Raw genomic sequence first — 12531 nt, 5'->3', positions numbered from 1 at the left:
CACATTTCCCCAGGACACATTTCCCCAGGGCCCATTTCCCCAGGACACATTTCCCCAGGGCACATTTCCCCAGGGCACAAATTTCCCCAGGGCACATTTCCCCAGGTCACATTTCCCCAGGGCACCCATTTCCCCAGGGCACCCATTTCCCCAGGGCTCATTTCCCCGGGACACATTTCCCCAGGGCCCATTTCCTCAGGGCCCATTTCCCAAGGACACATTTCCTCAGGGCACATTTCCTCAGGGCCCATTTCCCAAGGACACATTTCCTCAGGGCACATTTCCTCAGGGCCCATTTCCCCGGGGCCCATTTCCCCAGTGCCTATTTCCCCGGGACACATTTCCCCAGGGCCCATTTCCTCAGGGCCCATTTCCCCGGGACACATTTCCCCAGGGCCCATTTCCCCGGGACACATTTCCCCAGGGCACACATTTCCCCAGGGCCCATTTCCCCGGGACACATTTCCCCAGGGCCCATTTCCCCGGGACACATTTCCCCAGGGCCCATTTCCCCGGGACACATTTCCCCAGGACACATTTCCCCAGGGCACATTTCCCCAGGGCACATTTCCCCAGGGCACATTTCCCCAAGGGCACATTTCCCCGGGACACATTTCCCTCGGGGCCCATTTCCCCGGGACACATTTCCCCAGGACACATTTCCCCGGGCCACATTTCCCCAGGACACATTTTCCCGGGGCCCATTTCCCCGGGGCACATTTCCCCAGGGCCCATTTCCCCAGGGCCCATTTCCCCGGGACACATTTCCCCAGGGCCCATTTCCCCGGGACACATTTCCCTCTGGGCCCATTTCCCCGGGACACATTTCCCCAGGACACATTTCCCCGGGCCACATTTCCCCAGGACACATTTTCCCGGGGCCCATTTCCCCGGGGCACATTTCCCCAGGGCCCATTTCCCCAGGGCCCATTTCCCCGGGACACATTTCCCCAGGGCCCATTTCCCCGGGACACATTTCCCCAGAGCCCATTTCCCCGGGACACATTTCCCTTGGACACATTTCCCCAGGGCCCATTTCCCCGGGACACATTTCCCCAGGGCACACATTTCCCCAGGGCCCATTTCCCCGGGACACATTTCCCCAGGCCCATTTCCCCGGGACACATTTCCCCAGGGCCCATTTCCCCGGGACACATTTCCCCAGAGCCCATTTCCCCGGGACACATTTCCCTTGGACACATTTCCCCAGGGCCCATTTCCCCGGGACACATTTCCCCAGGGCACACATTTCCCCAGGGCCCATTTCCCCGGGACACATTTCCCCAAGGCCCATTTCCCCGGGACACATTTCCCCAGGGCCCATTTCCCCAGGGCCCATTTCCTTTCCCCGGGACACATTTCCCCAGGGCCAATTTCCCCGGGACACATTTCCCCAGAGCCCATTTCCCCGGGACACATTTCCCCAGGGCCCATCATTTCCCCGGGACACATTTCCCCAGGGCCCATTTCCCCGGGACACATTTCCCAGGGACACATTTCCCCAGAGCCCATTTCCCCGGGACACATTTCCCCAGGGCCCATTTCCCCGGGACACATTTCCCCAGAGCCCATTTCCCCGGGACACATTTCCCCAGGACCCATTTCCCCGGGGCACATTTCCCCAGGGCACATTTCCCCAGGGCACATTTCCCCAGGGCACCCATTTCCCCAGGGCACCCATTTCCCTAGGGCACCCATTTCCCCAAGGCACCCATTTCCCCAGGGCACCCATTTCCCCAGGGCACCCATTTCCCCGGGACCCATTTCCCCAGGACACATTTCCCCGGGACACATTTCCCCAGGGCACCCATTTCCCCAGGGACACATTTCCCCGGGACACATACCGCTACTGCGAGTTTGAAGTAACAGAATGTCATTTTTACACAACATTTTCAGGCCTCATAAATCTAATACAAGTTCTTAATATTGTTAATAAATGTTGCAGCAAACAGGTTAAAGAAGGAACTGTTGTATACATTAGTTTGTGTAGCACGGTGCTTTTCAACCTCCTAAGAATCCGTTAATAATGTATTAGCCCACTTATCCTATGTACATAAAAATACTACTGCAGTGTTAGGGCTTCTATTTTAAAGCTGCAGACCAAGCAATATCCTACATGTGTTTTTATTTATTTTTAATAAACCAGTTCTGTACTATGAGAAAATACTTGTAGCATTTAAACAACTGTGAATGACATTTTTAATGTATTATAATGTAACAAGCATTTTTAGTTTTTATAGCAACCTAGCAACCTAGCTAATTATTTATCATGGTGTGGATTGTATTGATGCACATATTATAGGGGGAAATAAATAAACGGCAGCTTGGACTCCTGCTATAAAATAATGGAGCCACTTTCTACATTTGTAGATATTGTCGATTTATAACTGGATACAAACACAAGACAGAGCACACCGCTCGCTCAATTGATTGATTTTGATATGTAATCATTTTTTGTTTTTACAGCAATGGGTGCTACTTATGTACTTAGGTTAATAGATTATAACACATAAACGAGAGGCTGAAAAAGTCAGTCTATCATTCACAGAAAGTACATTAGCGGTGCACACCACACTCATTTTTAGTCGTTTTATAGTGAATACATTCTAGTGAAACAAACCGTGATTCTGTGAAAACTACATTTAAAACTCATTAAAATCTAACACGTGGTGCCTAAATCAATAATAGTTGCTGCCTTAAGTTGGCCACCATTGACAATGACATTGATGAACCCTAACCCAACTCTTACAATGTTAATTAATATGCTGTGCAAAAATTTGCACAGCATATTAATTAACATTGTAAGAGTTGCTAATCATCTATGTTGTCTTGTCATATTCTGTTACCTCCTTGGGTATAATAACTACTAGACATTAGTGTGTTCTGTATATGGCAATGATTACACTATTAATTCAATGGACAAACAATGCTTAAACTTTTGTTCATCAATGTCATTGTCAATGGTGGCCAACTTAAGGCAGCAACTATTATTGATTTAGGCACCACGTGTTAGATTTTAATGAGTTTTTATGTATTTTTCACTGAATCACGGTTTGTTTCACTAGAATGTATTCACTATAAAACGACTAAAAATTAGTGTGGTGTGCACCGCTAATGTACTTTCTGTGAATGATAGACTGACTTTTTAAGCCTCTCGTTTATGTGTATAATCATTTATAACTGGAGCCAGGTCCACTACCTTCAGGTCTGTAGGGTCAGGGAGACGGCTGCAGATCTACCCTGGTGCTGCGGGCGAACCCGGCATGGGTGCAGGGAACACCCCGGTAGGGCTCCAGGCTGTATGGGGCAGGGCTGTGTTGTGATCGGGTCGCCGGAGCTCTGCGGCGCACCCGGCAAGTGGGGGCCGCCATCTTGTTTGCTTTGCGCATGTGCAGTACGGCCATGGGCGGCAGCAATCTTAGAGCAGGCTCCGCAGAGGAGACATAGGGACTACAAGTCCCAGCTGCCTCAGGGGCTACAATACCATGTGGGCAGGAGAGCCAATAGGGCTCAAGGAGCCATGCATGCAGGATAGAATGTTGCTGGCAGTTGCTGACAGTTTGTGACGGTTTGTGACGGTGCTCGCCTCAAATTAGGAGGCGGACCCGCAGGGCTGAGGTAGGGATGCAAATAAACCGACCACAACCAAGGGACAGAGTCCTGTAAGAGTATCCGTAGTTGGTATTAAAGCAGGGGTCAGAGCTGGCGGCAGAGGTGCAAAGTCGAGGAGGCAAGCGGAGGTCAGGGCAGGCGGAAGGCAGCGAGGTCGGGGTCACAGTCTGGGGTCAGCAACAGGAATTCAAAACAGGGAAGAGGATAAGACGTAACTGCAAAGACCGACAGGAGCTGCAAACACACAAAACTTTGCTCGGCGACTCCCTATGGTAACTGCAGCCTTATAAAGCCGGCTGCCAGTACCCAAAATGGCCACACGGAGCAGAAAGGGCAGGAGAGACAGAAAACCTGGACTGTAGTGAAAACCCGGCACGGATCAAGCAGAATCCTTACACAGTTGGAGCAGGGACACCAAGGGAGAAGGTAGTGTCCGGGTTCCAGTGGTTCCCGGATTATACCAGATTCCCCCCCTAGGCCCAAGATAGGCCCTAAATCCCTTGCAGCTTGTGGTTGCTGTAGGGAAGGCCCCCAGATAGGGACGCTTCCCTGTAGTCACTACGCTAGTACTGATAGTGGTATTGAGTATCACCGTCGGACGGACGCCACGTGGTGTGTGTGGCCTGCAGTCGTGGACCAGACAGGCACAATATAGACATTAAGGGACACCCTCCAACCGGAGCTCCGTCAAGAGGTGGACGCAGCAGGCGGGGAGGAAGGATCCGGTAGACAGCGTCGTGGGATCACTGTGCGGTTCTGCGGTTCCATCTTCTCCCTATACCCTGGTCTGGACGGAGACCAGGAAGTGACCCACGTGCACCAACAGCCACACACGGGGTAGCGCTACTCCACATACTTTGGTTGAGCTTGACTCTGTGGACACCGGGTGGTTAGGTGCCCAGGGCACCTCAGTACTTTGGGGGTTCTTACCGGGGCGCGTATATGGTGTGGGTACTGTATGTGGGACTGTATTGTTATTTTGTTATAGATATATGTGTTAGTAAAGATAAGTAGCCATAGCAGTGTGTGTGTATCTTTATTCATTACTGCATTGGTCCTGAAGAGGGGTTATCCTGCAGTGCTAGGATCCCTCTCAGGTGGAGGCTCTGTATACTGATAGAACGCGATCACCCCGGGCACCCAGTGGCGGAGGATTAGGCCTCCTGTATGCCAAACAGGTGTTCAGGACGCGTAGTTCCCTAAGTCACGGGGAAAGGAAGCTACATAACAGTACAGTATAACATTTATAAGCTATTTCCATTTTTATGTTAAAACCTTAGTCATAAGATGAAACTACAGTATTGTGTCTTGGAGAGAAAAATATCCACCAATACCAAATTATTCTCAGGGAGACTCTGGCAAAATCCTGTGGTACCACTGTATTTCCGGGGCACGGGTGGTGATATAACTGTAATATAACTATAATATAACTGTGTTTCAGATCACAAGGCATGATGGTGAAATAATGTTGTGCCAATATTTATTCTTATCGTGTAATTCCACCAACTTCCCATTTCCTTTTGGATTTCCCTTACCCATCCCATGCTGTTACTATATAACAAAGATTAATAGCGAGAATGGAAATCCTGTGTATAAAATATATTCATCTTACACACAATGTTCAATTAATAATGATTCTAGCAACAAATGGGTTAAAGGGGCAGTCCCACCCACAAAGAGCAAATTAAATATGGACAGTGATACATGTATTAATAATAATAATAATAATATTGTTCCTTCTATAGCACAGGCGCTATACGAAGCACTGCAAGTAGAATTGCCCTTAAGAATTTACAATTTAATGTTGATGCGTGACCTACAGGGAGATAAAGTGACTTTGCCCAAGGTCATAAGGAGCTGGCACTGGTATTAAACCAAGTTTACCCACTTCAAAGGCACTGACGTTACCACTGAAGTACTGTGTAGTGGGTAAACCGTGTTACACATGTGCACAGTATTTAGGGCCCATATTTAATAAGCAGTGGCTTTCCATACGGCAAAAAGGTGTCTAATGGGATCACCCTGCTCGGTAAATAGGGGGCTGAATACTTTGGAGGGTTTATATGATCTTTACTTGAACCAGTTTGTAAGACCTGTGTCTACATTGACATTGTCAAACCCCTCCGGTTTTCTTTGTTCTTTATGGAAAATGATTGTGATGTGATCATTAGCCAAACAGCTACTGTAGCGCTGTAAGGTATGTATTGAACAAAGTCTCCAATCTACCAAACGGTTGCAAAAAAAAAACCCAACACAATATGTATCAAAGAGAAAAAAGACAAAGATAATGCTGCACACCACAATGCAAAAAACAGTAGATACTTGCTGTTCCGGTGCTCCTGGAACAGGGGAGCTCCTGACAGTGACAAGCTCCAAAGCAGACAAAAAAGAGAAGGTTCCAGGGCACTACGGATTTTCAAAAGAATTTATTTGAACAGGCACAACGTTTTAACCACCTAACGTGGTCAAAGACCAGTGGTTTTTTTTTGGTTAAGGAACCCCAGGATTCAATTTTGAAATTCTGAGGAACCCCAACCCTCGCCACCCAACTCTCGCCCCCGCCCCCCCCCCCCCCCGTCTCTCACCACCCCTCGCCTCCGTCTCTCACGCTCCCTCTCCCCTCACACTCTCCCTTACACTCTCTCCCTCTCTCACTTACACACTCACTCACTCTCCCCTCTCACTTACACACACAAACACACCTGAGCGCGCACTCTTACCTGATCCTTCCTCGCCCTCCTGTCAGCCGGAAGTTGACGCGACTTCTGGCGCGAGCAGGCAGAGGAAGGATAGCAGTGACCGGGTGGCTGCTGCTGAGCTCGGGAGCCGCCGGGTCACTGCTACGTGGGGTGCCGCCGGGCCTGGGACCGCTGGGAGAATTGTCCCAGCTTTTCCTCCCTGGTGGCCACGGAACCCCAGAGGAGTGCTCGCGGAACCCCAGAGGAGTGCTCGCGGAACCCCAGAGGAGCGCTCGCGGAACCCCCGAGGAGCGCTCGCGGAACCCTGGTTGAAAATCACTGCACTAGACTTTAATGGTGCAATTCCACGTAGCCGGACAGAAAACATGCTTTTGTAAAGAGTTTAACATTTTACTTGGTTCCCCTAAACCAGGGGTGGGCAGCTCCAGCCCTCAAGGGCCACCCACAAGTCAGGTTTTCAGGATATCCCTGCTTCAGCACAGGTGGCTCAATCAGTGGCTCAGTAGAAGACTGAAGCAGGGATATCCGTAAACCTGACCTGTGGGTGGCCCTTGAGGATTGGAGTTTCGCACCCCTGCCCTCAACAAATCTAACTGTGCATTGCGTACATCTGAATGGAGTCTCACTGAACGGAGTCTCACTGAACGGAGTCTCACTGAACGGAGTCTCACTGAACGGAGTCTCACTGAACGGAGTCTAACTGAACGGAGTCTCACTGAACGGAGTCTCACTGAACAGTCTCACTGAACGGAGTCTCACTGAACGGAGTCTCACTGAACGGAGTCTCACTGAACGGAGTCTCACTGAACGGAGTCTCACTGAACGGAGTCTCAATGAACGGAGTCTAACTGAACGGAGTCTCACTGAACGGAGTCTCACTGAACGGAGTCTCACTGAACGGAGTCTCACTGAACGGAGTCTCACTGAACGGAGTCTCACTGAACAGTCTCACTGAACGGAGTCTCACTGAACGGAGTCTCACTGAACGGAGTCTCACTGAACGGAGTCTCACTGAACAGTCTCACTGAACGGAGTCTCACTGAACGGAGTCTCACTGAACGGAGTCTCACTGAACGGAGTCTCACTGAACGGAGTCTCACTGAACGGAGTCTCACTGAACAGTCTCACTGAACGGAGTCTCACTGAACGGAGTCTCACTGAACGGAGTCTCACTGAACAGTCTCACTGAACGGAGTCTCACTGAACGGAGTCTCACTGAACGGAGTCTCACTGAACGGAGTCTCACTGAACGGAGTCTCACTGAACGGAGTCTCACTGAACGGAGTCTCACTGAACAGTCTCACTGAACGGAGTCTCACTGAACGGAGTCTCACTGAACAGAATAATGTTATTTCGTAAATAAATAAATGTGAATCATATCTGTTATATTAATGTATTTATTATTGCACACAAAAGAATAAAAACTGAACTTTTGGATTAAAAAGAAAGAAAAAAACGTTATAGCCCCATTCTTAACTCCCCCCTCCCTCCTCATCCTCTCACCCCCCCCCCAGTGGAAAAAGGACAATCTTACTGCTCACTTGCACCACTTTCCGGCACCAGATCCTCGTGGAACGCGCGCTTGGTGCAGAAGAGGCGCAAGCAATATAGAACCTAGTTCTTCAAAACACATGGCAAACGCTTCTTCTCGAGAAAGTTTATTTATTATGTAAAAACATAGAAAAACATGACTGGGGATATAAAAAAAATACAAGACAGTTTTTTTTAGCCCCCGCCATGTTTTTCTATGTTTTCCCAGAATAAATCATTGTGCTATTAAAGAAGTTCGTGACATGTGGTTTGAAGTACTGGTTTGTACAGAAACGTACTATTTGGAAACTTCAGCTTGTATAGAAAATGAAAACAGACATTTCTAAGACCAGGAGGGTCCCTGCATTGCTGTCAAAGAATATCTGTTTGTGAGTTTCCATTTATTCATCATCAATACATGTTTTTATACAGTATGACACTATTGTGTTTTACCTTACCCCCCCCCCTATTTCCTTGTGTTATTAACACAGACTTCATTGCCAGATACGAGGTATAGGGGTCACAACCCCCCCCCCCCAGATCTTCTTTTGCCTACCGTAAGCCATTATATTCACTTGATCACATTTAATTTGTATGCATGTATGTACGTCTATATTTATATAGCGCCATTAATGTACATAGCGCTTTACAGTTTGTTTGGTTTGTGTTTGTGCCCCAAATTTCTGTTTTTATATTGGGATCTGTCTTATTTTGGGTGCTGCTCTATCATTTTTAATACCACTCCTTTATCACGCATTTAAAACACAGCATGATTGTTTCATTAATTTGCGCATCTTTTCTTTTCACTTCCATATATAGAAAATTAACCTTCTTATCTTTGCTTTAGCCTCCCTTAAACTAATAAGATTGTAAGCTCTTCAGGGCAGGGACTCCATTCCTAAATGTACTTTTATGCCTGAAAGCGCTTCTTCCCATTATGTGTTATTTGTATTATTTGCTATTTATATAATTATGCCAGTTTATTACTGCTGTGAAGCGCTATGTACATGAATGGCGCTATATAAATATATATAAAATCACCTGTGTTGTCCCACAAGGCTCTGTTCTGGGGCCCCTACTCTTCTCAGTGTTCATTAATGATCTTCCCACAGCTTGTAAGGAAGCCTCAATACACATGTATGCAGATGACACAATCCTATATGCGCACAGCCATAGCCTCTCTGACCTTCAACACATACTTCAGTCTGACTTTTTAAGACTCGAAAACTGGATTTCCCAAAACAAACTGTTTTTAAACACTGACAACACTGTAACAATGGTATTTGGGACCAAGACTAAATTTTTAAAGCTTCCAGCGACTGAGCTCCAGATTAGAACCAACACTAACACCACCCTAACTCCTGTTAGTAGTTTTAAATACCTGGGCATATGGTTTGACTCCCACTTAACATTCGGGATGCACATTGATACCCTGACAACCAAGACCTATGCCAAACTAGGGGTACTTTACAGGAACAAATCCTCCCTAAGTCTCCTGGTCAGAAAACGTATCGCACAGCAGATGCTAATGCCAATTATTGACTATGGAGACATAGTATATGGCTCAGCACCTCAAACCCACTTTAGCAAACTTGACACCCTCTACAATTCGATTTGTCATTTTGTTCTCCAATGCAACTATAACACACATCACTGCGAAATGCTCAAAGAACTAGATTGGTCATCACTAGAGTCTAGGCGCAAAGTTCACCTTTCCTGTCTTGCCTTCAAATTCTTCATGGGCAAGCTGAACAAGCTCCTCACCCCTACCACATGCAGCACTTATCACCTGAGATCAGACTCCAAAAGACTGTTCATGGTCCCAAGGCTCAACAAAGTATCCGGCCGCTCCTCCTTCTCTTACCGTGCACCCCAAAACTGGAACAACCTACCAGAGACTCTCACATCCACCACCAGTTTAAGTTCTTTCAAATCTAAGGCTGTCACACATTTTAATCTGGTCTGTAACTGCTTCATACGCCCATAATATATATTTTCTTTAACTGTGCCTGCAATATCTTGTATATAATATATACCCTGTTCATTTATGTAACTGTATTTGTAACCATGTATTATTTGTCTTAACTCTGGGCCCAGGATATACTTGAAAACGAGCGGTAACTCTCAATGTATTACTTCCTGGTAAAATATTTTATAAATAAATAAATAATAAATAAATAAAGATATACATACATACTAACCTATACTTTAACATGGACCTTCAGAAAAGGATCTTAATTGATAAATTGAAATACAGTATATGTTGAAATATATGTTGAAATACAGTATATGTTGGTAACCCTCCTGAAAGCAATTCCTATCCGGCTTTAAGGCTGCCCTGCTGCTGCAGGCTGATTAATTACCGGATCGGTGCCGATCAAAACAGCCTCATTTGATACCTACAAAAATCAGAATTCAATTCCCCATCCAACTCTCCTCCTTCCTCGTTCTGTTCTCAGTCCTGTACATGCTATGGTATGTAAAGTCAGAAAAGCCTTATTTTTTAAATTCAATAAACTAGCAACTTAATGTTCTCATTTGTGTACAGTGAGCGCCGACCACAGCATGGCGGCAGAGGAGGATGGCAGCGGGAGGGGGCGGGAGAAGAGGACGATGGAGGACCGCAGGAGCCGAGCAGAGGAGTCACTCAGAGTTGGACAATGGGAGTGGAGCAGAGGACTCAGGAGTTGGACGGCAGAGGAGTTGGATGGAGGGCGCAGAGGAGGAAGAAGAGGAGGACGGCCATGGAGGAGCGCGCTGTACCAGTAGCAGACACCGGAAGTCTTGCCCCTCTGCCTCCTGCTCCGCTCCTGCCATCCAACTCCTGTATCCTCTGCCCCCTGCTCCGCTCCCGCCATCCAACTCCTGTATCCTCTGCCCCCTGCTCCGCTCCCGCCATCCAACTCCTGTATCCTCTGTCCCCTGCTCGGCTCCTGCCATCCAACTCCTGTATCCTCTGCCCCCTGCTCCGCTCCCGCCATCCAACTCCTGAGTCCTCTGCCCCCCTGCTCCGCCATCCAACTCCTGTATCCTCTGCCCCCCTGCTCCCTCCATCCATCTCCTGTATCCTCTGCCCCCCTGCTCTGCTCCCTCCATCCAACTCCTGTTTCCTCTGTCCCCTGCTCCGCTCCCTCCATCCAACTCCTGTATCCTCTGCCCCCTGCTCCGTTCCCTCCACCCAACTCCTGAGTCTCTGCCCCCTGCTCCCTCCATCCAACTCCTGTATCCTCTGTCCCCTGCTCCGCTCCCTCCATCCAACTCCTGTATCCTCTGCCCCCTAATCCGCTCCCTCCATCCAACTCCTGTATCCTCTGCCCCCTGTTCTGCTCCCTCCACCCAACTCCTGTATCCTCTGTCCCCTGCTCCGCTCCCTCCATCCAACTCCTGAGTCCTCTGTCCCCTGCTCCGTTCCCTCCATCTAACTCCTGTATCCTCTGCCCCCTGATCCGCTCCCTCCATCCAACTCCTGTATCCTCTGCCCCCTGATCCGCTCCCTCCACCCAACTCCTGTATCCTCTGTCCCTGCTCCGCTCCCTCCATCCAACTCCTGTATCCTCTGCCCCCTGCTCCGTTCCCTTCATCCAACTCCTGTATCCTCTGTCCCCTGCTCCGTTCCCTCCATCCAACTCCTGTATCCTCTGTCCCCTGCTCCGCTCCCTCCATCCAACTCCTGTATCCTCTGCCCCCTGCTCTGCTCCCTCCAGCCAACTCCTGTATCCTCTGCCCCCTGATCCGCTCCCTCCATCCAGCTCCTGTATCCTCTGCCCCCTGCTCCGCTCCCTCCATCCAACTCCTGTATCCTCTGCCCCTGCTCTGCTCCCTCCATCCAACTCCTGTATCCTCTGCCCCCTGCTCTGCTCCCTCTATCCAACTCCTGTATCCTCTGCCCCCTGCTCCGTTCCCTCCATCCAACTCCTGTATCCTCTGCCCCCTGCTCTGCTCCCTCCATCCAACTCCTGTATCCTCTGCCCCCTGCTCTGCTCCCTCCATCCAACTCCTGTATCCTCTGCCCCCTGCTCTGCTCCCTCCACCCAACTCCTGTATCCTCTGCCCCCTGCTCCGTTCCCTCCATCCAACTCCTGTATCCTCTGCCCCCTGCTCCGCTCCCTCCATCCAACTACTGTATCCTCTGCCCCCTGATCCGCTCCCTCCATCCAACTCCTGTATCCTCTGCCCCCTGATCCGCTCTCTCCACCCAACTCCTGTATCCTCTGTCCCTGCTCCGCTCCCTCCATCCAACTCCTGTATCCTCTGCCCCCTGATCCGCTCCCTCCATCCAACTCCTGTATCCTCTGCCCCCTGCTCCGTTCCCTTCATCCAACTCCTGTATCCTCTGCCCCCTGATCTGCTCCCTCTATCCAAGTCCTGTATCCTCTGCCCCCTGCTCCGTTCCCTTCATCCAACTCCTGTATCCTCTGTCCCCTGCTCCGTTCCCTCCATCCAACTCCTGTATCCTCTGTCCCCTGCTCCGCTCCCTCCATCCAACTCCTGTATCCTCTGCCCCCTGCTCTGCTCCCTCCAGCCAACTCCTGTATCCTCTGCCCCCTGATCCGCTCCCTCCATCCAGCTCCTGTATCCTCTGCCCCCTGCTCCGCTCCCTCCATCCAACTCCTGTATCCTCTGCCCCTGCTCTGCTCCCTCCATCCAACTCCTGAGTCCTCTGCCCCCTGATCCGCTCCCTCCACCCAAC

This window comes from Ascaphus truei, chromosome 7 (genome assembly GCF_040206685.1).
Source record: "Ascaphus truei isolate aAscTru1 chromosome 7, aAscTru1.hap1, whole genome shotgun sequence".
Taxonomy (NCBI): Eukaryota; Metazoa; Chordata; class Amphibia; order Anura; family Ascaphidae; genus Ascaphus; species Ascaphus truei.
The sequence above is the reverse complement of the archived record's forward strand: the minus strand, read 5'-3'. Positions refer to the sequence as shown.